This window comes from Micropterus salmoides, unplaced genomic scaffold (genome assembly GCF_014851395.1).
Source record: "Micropterus salmoides isolate LMB-PRFRI ecotype aquatic unplaced genomic scaffold, ASM1485139v1 Ms_hic_scaffold_12, whole genome shotgun sequence".
Classification (NCBI taxonomy): Eukaryota; Metazoa; Chordata; class Actinopteri; order Centrarchiformes; family Centrarchidae; genus Micropterus; species Micropterus salmoides.
The window spans coordinates 32,314,680-32,330,607 of NW_024040263.1; the positions used below are offsets into that span (position 1 = coordinate 32,314,680).

At 37.5% G+C, this 15,928-nt stretch overlaps 1 protein-coding gene across 1 annotated transcript in view; it reads left to right on the top strand.

Moving 5' to 3' along the window:
* The first annotated feature begins 991 nt into the window (after positions 1 to 991).
* tenm3 (teneurin transmembrane protein 3) overlaps positions 992 to 15,928 on the top strand; it is an 824,111-nt gene continuing 809,174 nt past the window's right edge. The window contains exon 1 of the mRNA XM_038714618.1: positions 992 to 1,164. The gene's annotated coding sequence lies outside the window, so the exon portion shown is untranslated. The remainder of the gene's footprint in view (positions 1,165 to 15,928) is intronic.

Consider the following 15,928-nt stretch of genomic DNA (forward strand, 5'->3'; position numbering starts at 1 on the left):
GGCATAAAGGGACTACAAACTTTCTTTTCTTTATTACAACCTTGTGATATGATAAATAAACGACCCTGTACCTTGTAATAGTACAATGGCACGTTAACCAATGTAAAACACTGTATTAAGTACTTTTAGTTAATGTTGCTGAATGTACAGCAATATAATATGTCTAGCTCACACATTCGTCTCCTCTCACACCTCGCCTTTACACACACATGCACACACAGTTGTTACCTTGAAATCTGAATAAACTTGAATTGTTTTATTGCACAGCAGCTTAAATGTTTTATGTCAAATTTCAAAAGATAGGACAGTATAAATACAGATTGTGTAACTTCAGTTTAAAAGATGTACATTTGTATGTGAAAGCAGTGGGAAGGAGAGAATGAAAAGAGGAAAAAACTGAACAGACAGAAAGTTCAAGAAATGCATTTAAAACAAAGCATATGGAATGAACTGAAGAAAGAAAGGAAATAAGAAAAAAGAGCTACAACTGAGTAAATAAGAGAGGACAAAAGAGAAATCAAAAAAGGAAGGAAAGATGTATATGTGCATTTGTAGGAGAGGAAATTACATTTCAAATCAATGGTCATGGCTTTTGCTTCATAGATTTGGTCTGCTTTAGACTTATTTGAATGTGAAATAATGCTGTTTTATAGAAGGTTTTCACAATAAGCATATTAATCTTTTTTATTCTAAGTGTTGATCCACTGAATTCTGTGTCAGTTCATTTTAAATAACCAAATAAATAAATAACTACTATAATAAACTACACAAAGAATGGTCTCTCCCGCAGACTAAAAGTCTAGTCTGGTCAGTTGTGTCTCATCTTTGGTTCGACAAGGGTTAAAGAGAGAGAGAGAGCAGCCCTCGTAACGACACAACCCTCCCTCTCCATTATCCTCCAGACTCCATCCAGATACCAACAGGCTCGCGCTCCTCCCGGTAACACACGCACACAGTCGCTGGCGCACACATCCTCTGCCTCTTCCTCGCTCTTTACTTGCATACTCTCACACGCGCGCGCGCACGCACACACGCGCACGCACACACACGCCTGCTGGCGGAGGAGAAGAAGAGACCGCGGCGGATCACAGAGTGCAGCAGAGCATCTGGTCTCCTTTTCAAGCAAGAAGCAGCGGAGAGGCGAAACGGCTGGCGCTGCTTAAGGTAAGGACTTTTATGGAGATAAGTAGCCTCGGCTGGGTGCTCACAAGGCTCGTGGAGAAAATGTTTTGTACGAGAAGCGCGTGCGTGCGTGAGAAGTTGTCCATAGAGTCTGGATGTGGAAGCCTCAGTGGTTTAATTGAAGTGAATGAAGGTGGATGTTGAGTTGTTATTGGCTGTTGTCAATTGGAAAACACTGTAGCTATCCCCCAGGTCAGAGGTTGGAAGGTCAGCTGCTGCAGAGTGAGACTGAGCTGATTTGGGATTTGGTTGTTTGCTTAAACGGGGCAGATGGTTGTGGAAGAAGCTGGCGATGCACACTCTTACAAAAGTTTTATCCCGTTGTTATGTGTGATATGTAAGCTATCAATGTGAAGGTGGACCTGGGTTCATATGTCTAAACTGATACATTTAAATTAAAGTGACAAAAGTGCAATTTGATATCCGCATTTGTTGTTAAATTGCAAATTTGATAAACAACTTCATCATTCATGCATGCTGTTTCTCCTTTTACTGCATCTTGACGCAACTGTGGTTCAGTAGCCTGCAGGTATTCAACAAATGCATAAAGTCAGAACTAGTCGATGCACAAGGACATAAGTTGTTGCACTTGTTGGCTGACTTCTTTCTGACTAGAACTGCTGACCGACTTGAAAATATGGAAGCACGCTAAGCAACAGGTGTGCTAACAGACATCTTCAGACTTTGATGGGCACCAAACGTTAGACTCTTTTTCATTGTTAGTATTCTTATACTGATGTTTGCTACTCTGCTTTACTACCCTGTGAAAGCGGCTGGACTCCAGTGTTGCAGTAACATGGTCAGCATCATAAACCCCCTTAGGCCACCAAGATGCCGCAGCAAAAACAGGTGTGATAAATGATTGGGTTTGTCTTCATCACATCAACTGTTTTAATCTAATCATCAGCAAGTTACAATTTAATTGCAGAATTATAAGCTTATATGCTTTTAATATTAAATATATTGAGTTCAAAATTATACCCTGAGTAGACATTAGAAACTGAATAACAAAAATGTAGTCTGCTTGAAGGTCATATGTGCTGCGTAAGGGCGCTACCAACGTGGTGTAACACGAAGCTGAGCTTTACTGGATAACCAGTTTCTTCATAAATGCATTTGGATTTAAAAAATATATTTATTAATGAATTTATTTCATTTGTAGACTCAAATACTTAAATTGCATCGTAGTTTTCAGGGTTCAGTTTCTTGCTCAAGAGCACATTGGCAGGGTGGATGGTTGCCAACACCGACAGCATGAATGGAGCCAGGTTGACGGCGTTGGGGATGTTAAAATGTGTCCATGAATGTTGAGTAGTTATAAAGAGGTAATGACTTGCTCAATGACACTTGAGTGAACGCAGCGTTGCATGTTTAAAGATGCACCACATACAAAGGTGTATTAAGTGGCTGCTGAAGACTCCAGTAAATAGTTTGCATTTCACGCTTAATTATACTCAGCAATTATGTGTTTAATGGAATCTGTATTTCTGACTAATCTAACTAATATTTCAATTGTAATATTTAATCTAACATATACAGTGCTAATTAAAAAATAATCAATGAAAAATAGTAAGTTTTTACATTCAGATGGTCATTATCTATTATTATCTGTTATCTATTTGATGCTGCTTATTACATGAAAAAACATCCAAAAATCAAACTGCTCTTATCAAACTGGCTGGCAATCATGACTTCCTGCCAAGTTCAGGCTCTAAAATTCTAAATGAAAGTTTGAGAAACATACCTAAGTGCAGGATGATTAATTCTGTGATAGAAAGTTTGCCACGCTTCTGGGAATAAATGTTAATGAGGTATCTTTATACTATATACTGTCCGATATGAAATGAATGCTCATCTGCAGCTATGATTGACTTCTGGCGAAATACAGTAGATAGAATCAATTCAACTTTATCTTTCCTTCTATTTGTACACTGCATCTCTGGATTTGAATTTTGCGTAAAAAAAAAAAATGCTACATCAGAAGTATGGTATTGCCCTAGCTGAGAATAAACTCCACTGAATTGCTGTTTTCAGTTCAGATTGTAGACTGGCTGAAATGAAAGTGTGGTGGTCTGTAATAAATCAAACATCACATAGTATCGTCTGCATTCCTGCTCGCAGAACGCAATGCTGTTTGGAAATTAATTGATTGGCGGTAAATATTCATTCAGCCCTGACGTGTAATTATTACATTTTCAAATTAATCACAGATTATGTTTTGCATTTACTAATATTAGCCTGGTCTCTGAAAAATGACTGAGATAGCCGATATAATTGATCAGTCAGTGTTGCTGTGTAATTACAGGTAATTATTATAATCACAAATGAGGTACAGAAATTCATTTTACCATGATACCTCAAGTTTAACGGCAATTTTAAGTTAATCAGTTTATTTTTTTTAAATCAAATTTAATTAAGAGATTATCAATACCATCATCTTTTTTTAAGGAATTAAATTTTTTGTACTTTTTGATATATTCTTTCTTATTTAGTTTCTTTGTGTCTGGATGTTGCTATTCCAATTTGACCACAACTCCTTTCTTCCCAGAAATATAGCGCAATAATAACCAGTAGACTTAGCTATATGGCAGCAGCAGGATGTTTCTTCCATTAAGACAATAAATTACATTGTCTTTATGTGTTTCTGTGAAGTATGTGAATGATTTCTCGAGTGGTTTAACGCAAATACGCTTCAATATTAAGACCACCAAAATTTCAAGCAGTTAATAAGTAGATCAAGAGTCAGTGGTCCAAATGGTTTTTTGACCCACTGAGCACAACACAGCCCAGCAGCTGTCGAGAAAAGAAGCAAGATACCATGAAGAATTTTCTGTGACAAGGTGCTGTTGATAAAAGCTTGCTCAACTGATCACCTGTCAGATTGACAGATTTGAAAATTTCAGACCACAATTGGGCAGCTCGACCAAAACAACCTGATATGAGTCCTGATTAATGATGCTTTTTGGCCTTGAAAAGGATTATACAGACGTTCCCAGCCTAAATGCTGACTGAAACAACCTTGGCAGCAGGATGTGTTCACAGGGTGATTACAGCCCACATTAAGAAATACTGAAATTTACAATAAAGTAGGTTAACAGTTTCTCAGGGGTCCCCGTGGATTTTCCTTTCTATAAAGATGCTCTGGTAAATCTCCAAAATGTGGTCATGCAGTGAAACGTTATGAACATTTTTATAAGCATTCATTTAAGCTTTTCCCACTCATTAAATTCTACTGTCAACTAACATTGTTTAATACAAGTAATCAGTTTCTATTATGGATTTTTATGTCTTTTTAATTTAGCTGTTCAGTCTAAAGATCATAATAATCATACCTGTAAATATAAAACTGCATTAACTAGATTTACGTTTTACCTTCATGTGTGTTATTTCAGAGAAAATCATTCAGTGCAACAGTTGAAGTGATTTAAAGCAGCTGGTTTTTGTATGTGTGAGCCCATTTGCAATAAAATCAAAAACACTTACAGCCTACTGCGGGACATTGTAGGTGCATGTGTGTAGCATTGTAGTGTCACTGAGCAGTGTAGAATCACATTTTCAATTTGTGACGTGATATTTTTTTCAATGTTTTTGGACTATATGAGGTTAAGACGTAGCACAGTCAAGCTAGGATACTGAGGTAGAGTGCAGAATTTAACCGCAGAAGAATAATGTGAACCTTTAAGGTAAACTTTCCAAAATTATTTTTCAAAAGTAAATTGTTATTCATATTATGTGTCACTCCTCATCACTCAACATCTTCCGGGTGGCCATTCATTTGTAATTGAATTTGCAGGGGCTAATTTCCTTTCCAATTTATTGAAATTGATAGTTATGCCATTGTCCATAGTGCAAGACAGTCTCCTTGGAATACATTAGTGACATTTCCTACAGTGCAGATGTGGAAGTCGGGTCATTGGATGAGCATATGAATTCTTGCCTTCAAATGCGGTGGTGACTTTTGATTTCCTACAAATACTCAATAGGACCATTTTGTCTCATGGGTTGATGAAGTTCTGCACAATAAAAAAACAGTTGCCGTGTGCAGTACCTGCTAAATATGTGAAACATATTCCAGAGGGGCTTTTTTATAAGTCATACTTCCAGTGATGTTGTCCCAGACTGTACTTAAACTGTACTTAATGTTTAAAAAATGATTAAATCTAAAAATGGGAGCATCGTCTGTCTTTATATGTTAATGTCACCATGAATCTGCAATAATAATCCATTACTACATATAAATATTGTAATTTTAACAAACATAAAAGCAGACATGATGTTTGCTGCTTACTAAGCTCATGCAAGTTTCAAAACCCTCTTTTAGACAACTGAAGGTCTGTAGGCCAGATTGTTGTGTCATATTTTGTAGCCCCTAAAACACTTTTCAAGTTCCATGTGAATTTAAAACATACGGCAGATATGAACGGTTTCTGGGAGAGGAACTGTTCTGCACAAGGGGCCACTGTAGAGTGCTGAAGGTCAAATAAGTTTATTTCAAAATTGAGATACTGTAGAAGTTTCTGAACACATTATTTTCCTTCACACTGACTAAACTCAGTTTCTGTTTGTGTATGTGCGTGCGCATGTGGCTCCCAAAATTGCTTTACATTTTTTACTTAACTTTTTGAGGGTAAAGTCAAAGAAAACCAACAAAGTAAAATAAGAAATCAATTGAATGATTGAATGCCTATAGCTGCCAGTGACGTCGGCATCCAGCGCACATCCATGATGCAAATGACACATTTTTAAATGAATGAGAGATGGCTGCTCTGATTTGTGAATACTGATAAAGTTATTAATATAAATGCAGGAGTGCTATCCTATTCATTTCCTGTTGTAGAAGGGATTCAGGCTGTGAACCCTGAAGTCAAACGGCCCTGACACCACAGAGGGAGGCAGACGCTGAAGAGCAGTAGACAGCCGAAGAGACAGCTGTCTGTATGAAGCTCTGGCACAAAGATTTCAGCCAGTGTTTAGAGGCCGTATGAAAGATTTTACCTGGATCAAATTATGGCAGGCTTCACGGATGCCATGATAGTTTTGAAATAAAGTGACTACTGATATCGATTGAAAATTATAATTTCTTTTATACTGCAGTGGTAAGACAAATCTAAAAGAAATCTACCCTTTCACATTACACAGCTATGCATGTTAATAACAATAACAATGATATGTGTTTAGGGCTTAAACTAATTTTAAATCCAACTCAGATTAAATAGCATTTTTTCTTTCTGATACAGCATACAAATCCTATGCATTATGTATGCTATGAAAACCAATTATTTTATTAACAATCCTAGCACCCTGTCCATACATAAACCAGAATAACTGATTAAATGCAGAAGATATTAATCGGTAACATTTTTTATAATCATTTATAATCATTTGAAGTTAAAGCTAAACCAAAACAAATGCAGGATACTGCAGCTTCTCATGTGTGACAACATTCTGCTTTGCCTTGTCTCATATGATAACGTAGATCTTTGGGGTTTGGACTGTTGGTTGGACAAGGTCACACAAGATCACTTTGATGGACATTTCTCTTTAGTTGCTAACATTGAACTGCATAGACTAAATAATCAACTTATTAGTAGGAAAAATAATAAAAATTACTTGTCAGATTAATCAATAGGAAAATAATTACCGGCTGCACCCATTGGCATGTTGTTGAGAACTTCTTGGCAAACACTTTATTTTACACTGTATAACCATCAGTCTGATTGACAACCAGTTAGCAGCCTGTGAACTGTGGATATCTATGTGCTTTGATTGGTTAGTTTAGTTGATCAAAGGCGTGGTCCTTGTCAAGAGATTTAGAAGTTAGAAAAGAAGAAAAAACAAACTTTTCATACACAAAATTAAATGGTAAATGTTTATATAGCGCTTTTATCCAAAGTGCTTTACAGTTTTCATCCACCCATTCTCACACACACACACCAGATGCAATGAGCTTCCATGCAAGGTGCTGGCGGAGCAAGTTGGGGTTCAGTGTCTGTTGCATTGGACACGCCAACATTTGGACAGGAGGCGCTTGGGGTTTAAGTGACTATTTCTTATACTGCAACAAAGCAGTGATTGAAATGAAACTGATTGGTGGAGGCTTCCCTGTAATTTTCTTATGTTTCTCTGTGTTAAACAAATAAACCTGACCCTGAGGGAAGTGGTTTGTATAAGTAAAATCAATAATTCAGCTGTTCTATTTCTCACAGATAGAGCAGATGGGACTGCATCAGTACTAAATACTCACATGTGGAGAATGCAGAGCGGCAGGTGAGGAGCTAAGACCAAGCATCCAAATAATGACCAGGGGTTTATTTCATAAAGCATGAGTTTTCAGTTCCAGAACAGCTGGTCAGAGTCATTTCCGTTAACTCTGAGTATGTTCACTCTGAGTTAAGCTTGTGCATGGTGAATAACAAAAGCCATTATCAGTGGAGCTCCAATACTATGATTCTCCACGGCAACGGGTAAATAAAAGGGAGAGCATTTTAACCCAGTGGATGTCGAGATCTTTAATTTTTTAAAAAGTTTTTAAAGGTTTGTCCTTTAATTCATTATTTACCAAACTAACATTTCCTTAATGGATGATAAAGTGGTGGAATCTGGCTGTGTATTAGGCTGTAGGCCAGCAACTGGAGATTAAAAATATAGCTGAAGATTTAGAAAACATGTAGCTCAAAGACAAAGAGACATGATTGTAAACTCACAATCTCATCCGGTAATAATGTGTTTGGTGATTTGCACTTGAAAAGTAATTTTAATTTTTAATTTTCATAACAACATCTAGTTGAATCTTTTTTCAAGCAGATCTTTATTTGTCCCTAAAGGGTTGTGCAACATTAAAAACAGTAATAACACACAACATCAGAAACACACACAGCAATTAACTCTCTGTTTAAGTGCTACTAAAATATGGCTCAAAATGCCACTGAAATGCTGTTAAAACATGGCCAGACTATGCGCAGCCTATTTTAAAATCTCACTTTCTAACTGCAGTCTGCAGTTACACCACGAAACTGCTCGCTATTACTGTAGCACATGAGCTCCAATATTATAAGAATTGATTGAGAATGATTTATTGATCCTACGTGTCTTAAGCCTCATACTCATTTTTTAAATTGAAACGGAGATTACAAATTATGTGCAGTAAACATTTTAGTGGAACTGCTCTAACGATACGCTCTGAGGAGACACAGAGAATCTCAGGGTTTGTTAAAGAGAACCTGCTAACGAGCAGGTTGGATTCACAGAATCGGTTACCCCGGTTACCATAGCTGTCATTTACACTGGGGACGCTGGGGACATGTCCCCGCCACATTGTGAAAAGGCTGATTTTGCCCCCATCAAGCATATTTTAAAAATGTCCTGAAAAACAGTTAACATTTCTTTGTGCAAGCTAAGAAAGGTTACGTGCACAAAAAGATAACACGCAATGCAATTTAAAAATAGGATAAACAAATGTGCATTGTTCAAAAAAAAGTAACTTAAGCTTATAAAAAACCAAGCAGCTGATTACCACATTATATTCTGTTATATTTTTATTTTTATATATATACACAAATTGTCACCAGCCTGCTGCATTTTTAGTTTCTCTTCATATAAATAAAGACATTTCTACCATAAACCGGAGCATAAATTGGCTCCTTAATGTAGGAAATTAAGTGTTTAATGCTCAAAATCTTCTGCTGGAATATGTCATCATTTCATATTTCTTCAAAAAATCTTTTTTTTGACCATTGTCAAGTCTCATTATGCCCCGAATCTGAGCCTTTATTTCGCCACCACTTTTCATCACAAAGTGCCGGTTACCATGATAACTGAACCACAGTTTAAGTTGCCTCTCTCGTCCCTCTTAACTCTGGAATACACCTCAGGAATCAACCCTACGTATACCAGTGTGTACTGAAAAATATTTAGTCAGTTTAGAGAGAACACTTAATCTTCAGTGATAAGCTCTGCAAAGTGTGACGTGTTATCTGATGATAAAAGAGGAAATCTACTGATAAGCATTCTTCAGTTATTGGTCATACTCTGGTTGAGATCTTGTTTAGATTAATCTGCTTGATGGATAACCTGAAAGTGAGTCTAAAAGCAGGGAAGTGGCTGCTCATTAGCAGCCAACCAAGATATCCTAAGTGGATGAATGTCCTCCTTGGAGCCACAAACAACCTGGATGTTTGATGGCAGCAGTAGAGTCCTGGATAAGCTGGACATCTGCTGCACAACTAGACAAATATATAGCGTGAGCTGATGGCAGACGAGGGCCAGCAGAGCAGCTTCTGCGGGAAAACACTACACATGCTTTTACAGCTAGTTACTAACTGCCTGTTTGCTGTTTGGTGCTGGGCATGTGGTGTGCAGTGGGTTTGTCAAAGCTTTTTTTTCCTAAAAACAACTGCCTGCGGTAGACTGGCAAAGCAAAGGTGATGAAAGCGCAGAGACTGAATCAAAACGGTCAAGCTGAGAAACTTAAACAAGGAGCTGATAGATGCCAAAGTTCTCTGTAGAGCGGTGAGGAACTGCTAAGTGATAATCTGTGGGTTTGTGACAACGAGTGATCCCTTTCACATCACACATAGTGCTCTGATTCAACACAACTAAAATACTTTATACTTCAAATACACAAACTGTATACTAGAGAGGTTTTCATGGACTGTCTTTCTGAAATGTATCTCTTTTTAATTCTGCTGTGTTTGTTGTGCAGAGGATTTTGGGCTACACTTTAAGAGAATTATACAAAATGAATGAAAAAAAGCATCAGCAAACAGCATATTACCAACATATTATAAACGCATTACAGACAGAAAAAGAAACAGTGCATCTATTAAGGGAAGGATCACAGGGTGTCCATGCATCATCAGAAGGTTAAAATGTAATACCTGTAGTTAATAATTAGCATTGATACTTTTGGCAGTGTTTATAGTATGTATACAGTTAAATGTAAAGTATAAGATGCTGAAGGAGAGAGAAATAAAAAATGTGAGAGCAAGAAAAAGAGAGAGAGAGAGAGAGGGGGGGGGGGGGGGTGAATGAAGGAGAGAGAGGTCCTGGCAGCTATGTCTTATTCATTGTCAGGTCACTGGCATAGGGGCCCACACTGCTAAATTATGAAGACCACAGCCAATGGAACAGGACATGATGGACACACACACACCCCCCCCCCCACACACACACACCCACACACACCCACAGAAATGAATATCCATCATACCAAGTAATCTGGGCCCGTATTTTTCAAGCTTTTCAGAAGTACTCATAAGAACACTGCTAAGAACTGACTTAAGATTAAAAAAATTCTTGGCTCAAAGCTGTGCTTAAAATTTGAGTGAAGTGTAGGACTAAATCCTAAGTGTCAGTGTCAGTGCTGATTTACAACACGCTGATGTGCCGCAGACAGGATTTTTCAGAAAGGACCAATCACTAAATAGATTTCCTTATTTAAGAATATTCTCAGATAAATTCAAATTGAATGGTGAAATTCTTAACAGGAGTTTATATTTAACACACATTTAACAATAAAGAATGTTCAAGATAATACATTATGATATACACATTAATAAATGAAAGATAAAAAACTTCATCTTTATATGAGTCCCATCAGTACTCATGTGAAGTCGGCTATTTGCATTAACTCTTGTGTTTGCTTCTGTCGGATTAGGGGGGGTGTTGTTGGGAAGTCGATGAAACGTGTGACAGTGTGTGGAGCTGTAGCCTAAGTGCTATTTTTAATTGTTTCCATGACTTATTAGTGGTTGTGTGACGGCCAAAATCATCAGCATTGCTGCGTTTGTCCTGTGGCAAATAAACGAAGCGTCATCACAACCTTCAATTTAACTGAAAACGCATTACTGCGTAAAGTCAGTGGTGAGATGACTCAAGATTATGCCTGCGCTGTCCGACCCTATCTTATTAACTGCGCAGCGTCAAATAATTCAGAAACATTCTTCCTCTTCTGAAAGATTTGTGCTTGTCTCTGTCGCCACAGCGCCATCACAAGCTCCTACTGGCAGCTCCTAACCACTTGAGAGACCTCTCGAGCCGTCTTAAATAACTGGGAGAGTAAGAGTGATTCTTAGCTTTGAGAAATTTGATAACTTGCTTTTATTTATAAGTTTAAAAGTTGGAGTAAATTTCATGAATTCTCAGCACTTGAGACTAAAATGGCTCTTTGAGAAGCTTGATAAATAAGGGCCCTGATCAAAGATTCAGATGGAATAAAATATTGTTATTCAACTCCTTTTCTATCTTAAGAATCTCTTTGTATTTTATTTTGTCTCGTTCAGCTGACAGTGAAGTGTTACCAGCTGAATCCACAGTGGACAAAAAACGATTTTCCCCCTCTCGATTGTGTGGCGTGTCAACTCTCAGAAAGGTCATGTGAGCAGAGACCTCGGTCATGGATCAGTGCGTGCCGAACGTCTTTGTCACTGCTGAATCAGTCTTTTACAAGCCGAATGGGCTGCTGGTAAAGGACAATGATACTTTGTGAAACTGTACTGGGAAAACTTAAGTGGAGACAAATTGAATTATCTCTCTGCACATAAATCTTTGAATGGCTTAGGTTGACTCATTCAAGACTGAACATCAAAATAGTTTCGTTTTTGCAGCGCTTGTGCACTCAAATATACATAATATTATCTCTCATTATGAAACCCCAACGGTTTCATATTAAATAAATAAAAAAATGTAATTAATGAACCAAGCTTACAACCCCACTGAGCTAGTTAGCCGACTAGGAAGGTAGCTATGCAGCTTTGCTAAGCTTGTGCATGCTCTAGCTAACAGGAACTTGCCTTCTTAAAGGAGACCTATTATACTGCTTTTACGCAGATGTATGCAGCTTTGCATGATTCAAAAAAAGAAATCTCTGTCTTAAACTGACTCTTCATGTAGGCCTTCATTTCAGCCTCTATCTGAAACAAGCTGTAGATGCTCCTGTCTCTTTAAGCTTAAACATTAATGTAATCAAATCAAATATCAAAGATATTTGCCGCTGCCAGGGCGTTACCTTTTATCTAGCATGTTAAAACAAGTTACCATCAGAGTCCAGTTTTCTTGGAGTTTTTCTGAACAGGTATCATTTTTATTTTATCAGGGAGCAGCAGAAACAGTCTGTGTTCAATCGGTCGCAAGTTTCCCTGTTAGAGTGAGGTGAAGTGGTCGAGCACAAAGTGTAGCAACAAGCGGCTGCGTTCCCGTGAAACTGTCGTGGTGGTGCTTGCCTCACACACACGCCCGCCCGCTGCTAAAGCAAAAAAAAAAGATCTCTTCGCTCCACTGTAGTATTTCGTATAACGTCTGTTGAGAGGAATGTGGATTTGTTGCAGGACATTTTGGTCATTTTATCTCAAAGATGAACAAATGACTAAAATGCAAATACAGTCTGGAAGCAAGAGCATCACTGAAGAGTGTGCGTCACTTATGATGTTGCCAGTGACATTGACATTTTTGTTGTAGGATAATTTAAACTGCAGGTCTGTGTTTATTTTTTGCACTTATGTGGTTTGTAGATCTCTCACCCACAACGGTGCAGGTCCAGTGCTTTCACACGGCAGAAAACAGGTGTACAGGCACACCCAAAGGAAAACAAAAGAAAAGCGAAGGATCTGCTATGGATCGGGCTGATACCAGTCCACCACATCTACGCCTGGATTGGCCCGATTCCCATCCTGTAGATTGGCTTGAGGGCCAGTAATGTGAAAATTACAGCTCATACAGGTGACAGCTATCCAATGTTGTGAGGTCTTATGCACGTATGAAAGAAAACACGCAAAAATAGTTACATTTTTGATCAACAGATGTGCGAGAAATGACCTGCCAAAAATGAAAAGTGTGAGGTGACAGTGATACTGATGTGACTGTGCAGGGTCATGTATTTGCTAGATCAAATTATTTGCGTGCATTCACTGTCACCCATCCATATTATAAGTGTTTAGATTTAGCCATTATCTAATTGACAGGGATCATTTGTCTATAGTTTGTAGAAAACTTTTATTTAGAATTGTTGGCGAGCTTTCTCCTGTAGCCTGTAAAACCTTAAACTAACCAAATGTTTGAGGATGTGATAGCCTACAGTATAATAAATTAAAAAGCAAGGCATGCTGGAAGTCATGACGAGAAAATCCCAAAGTGTTAAGGTCTGATTAGTCAGGAAAACGCCGATTTGAAATTCTCTTCTGATTGGTAATTGCATCTATGGTCATCATTGGACTTTTGGACTGAATTCATCATCATTGCCTTTGTTTCCCTTCGTGCCAATGTGAAGGAATTGCCTCTTAAGTCTTTCATTCCTCTTCATCTTCTTTATTGCCTAGGGGTCTCTTCACATTAAATAACAACACAAAACTTGATTTAAAAAAAACTACAGAAGAACTGTTCACACTAATTGTGTTGTGTTTCAATAGATTTTACAAGCTTTAATCAAATATTGATAACAGGTTTATAAGCATTAAAATGTTGTTGGTGTGGTCAGTTCTGTGCACTGTATGTGTAGCGTAGTCTGGGACAGATTGAAGGTTAGAGAGAGCAGAAGGGGTGATGGTGTGAAGTGTGTTTAGCTGAGGGGCTGCAGATTAATGGGGGATATATAAAAATACAAGTGCAAGCGGTAAATTAAAATTATTTTGGAAATAATTTCATAGCTCAGATGAATGTGTGTTCTGCTGCTGCGCTGACTGTTCCTTTCAGCCAAACCTTTTCAAGGGCGGGGTTAAGCCTGACGGATTCACTCTGTTGTTACTGCAGCTCAGCATCATAAATTATGGAGCATAAGGCCACATTCAGATTAACATCACCTCAGGGCAAAAAATAAAAATAAAAATACAGCCTTCTCATTGATTTCAGTGAGGCTGACACAGGGGGCTCCACCTGTCATTTTACCCCTTGCCATGCTGCAGCACCCCCTACTATCAAACAGAAGTTTATAAAAATATATACTGTATATGTATAAATAAATATAGACAGGCTTTTTTTGTCTGTGTGTTATGGCTACCTGCTTTAATTGAAGACTAGAGCTTTATTTATATAATATTATCATAGAGACTTTGACTTAATTCATCTATGTATTATCAACATGGGCATTAGTAATTATTATTGTTACCTTTTGTGATTTGATGGTTTGTAGGGCTGGACAATATGGCCAAAAATGTTATCATATCTTTTGATATCGATAATTATCACAATAAGTATCAAATAGTGTTTTCTTTTAGATTAAAGGCTGATTTTTGCTCCTGAGTGAAAGTTGACGAAGCCTGATGGTTAATTGTGGTTTAAACTTTATGGTCAACGCTTGATGCCAAACAGTGGATCACATCACAAATCTGAGATAGAACATTCAAAATATTTATGATAAAATCTTTGTCAACAGATATCTTTAAGTAAAATTAAGTAAAACCTTTTTCAGTCCTTTTTCCTCAATAGAATCACCATCTTAATAAGAAAAATTAAATCTTAATTCGTGTATGATTCAAGTGAAGAAAATCAAACATTTATTGAATATTTATTGAACATTTGTTATATTGTTATTGAAAAAAATTATGTTGCAATAATTACTGTTATTGTTTTATTATCCAGCCCTAATGGTTTGTAATGTATTTGAAAAAAATTGTTTTTGTGACACCCATGCTTGGTGTTTTTTCAAGTGTCCTTGAATCAAAACATGCAAAGAGGACATGAGTGAGTTCCCACCAGTTTGTGTTATATCCCTGGTTATCAGCCAGAGTATGTGATGGGAATTTGATATTTTACTGTGTTTACTGTTTCACCCTGCATGCTTCATCAGAATAGACCAGTGTTTCACTGTGTGGTATTTGATTATTTTATTATGTTACAGCTAGGTGAAGTTTTCCATGGGAAAGATGCTCGTTAGAGAGTTTTCTTATCAGACTGTCCTTGATAGGCCTTCATCTCAGGACAGCTGGTCCCTACTCCCTTCCTCCCTTGGATAGCTGCGTAATACCCTTACAGTATAAAGTCACCTGCTTCTTCACTGGCTCTTTGTCTTACACTCTGCAGACTGTTTTGCACTCTGTATGTCTGTCTGACCCTTTGCAAAGAATAAAACCCTTAAAAGACGTCTGGATTGGACTCTTTATTTCAGAAGACTCATTAAAGGACAAATTTCCATTACAAGCCTGATGACAGAACGTTGATATGTAGTTAATTTTATCATTAAATACTGCAGTAATCACCCATAGGCTGCATTTACAGTATATCTCATGAAGATGTGGTGACATAGTTTTAGTTCTTACTTAGCTGAATGGTGTTTTTAGAATAGCCGAATCCTTATTGAAGTCCATTTTTATGAATATCTGGTGACTGTAAAGGCTGTAGCATTTCATTCATGTCATTTTCTTACATGCAGTTTTTACTTTCATTTGTCCCCCGTCTGTATGTCTACAGTATCATTAACTCTTATTAGCTAGCAGGGTCGTATCTCTTACCTTACCTTCGTTTTTGCAGTTTTTGTTTGTGTTGAACAGCACAGATACATATTGCTAATCCTACTCTGGGCACAGTGGACAGTACCTGCTCTTCCTCTCGCATCTCCATCGTCTTCTTACTTTCACTCAAACTGGCCTCCATGAATTGTATTTCATAATCTCACTGGTACTGACACTCCCCACCAACACTGCCCTGTATGTTATTTTAAACCACTGCCTGGCAAGTAGCATTATCCTTTAAAGTGATTTAAATTAAAGTGATTTAAATCTGTATCTGGCCTTTTAAATATATTTTGCATGACGTTGTA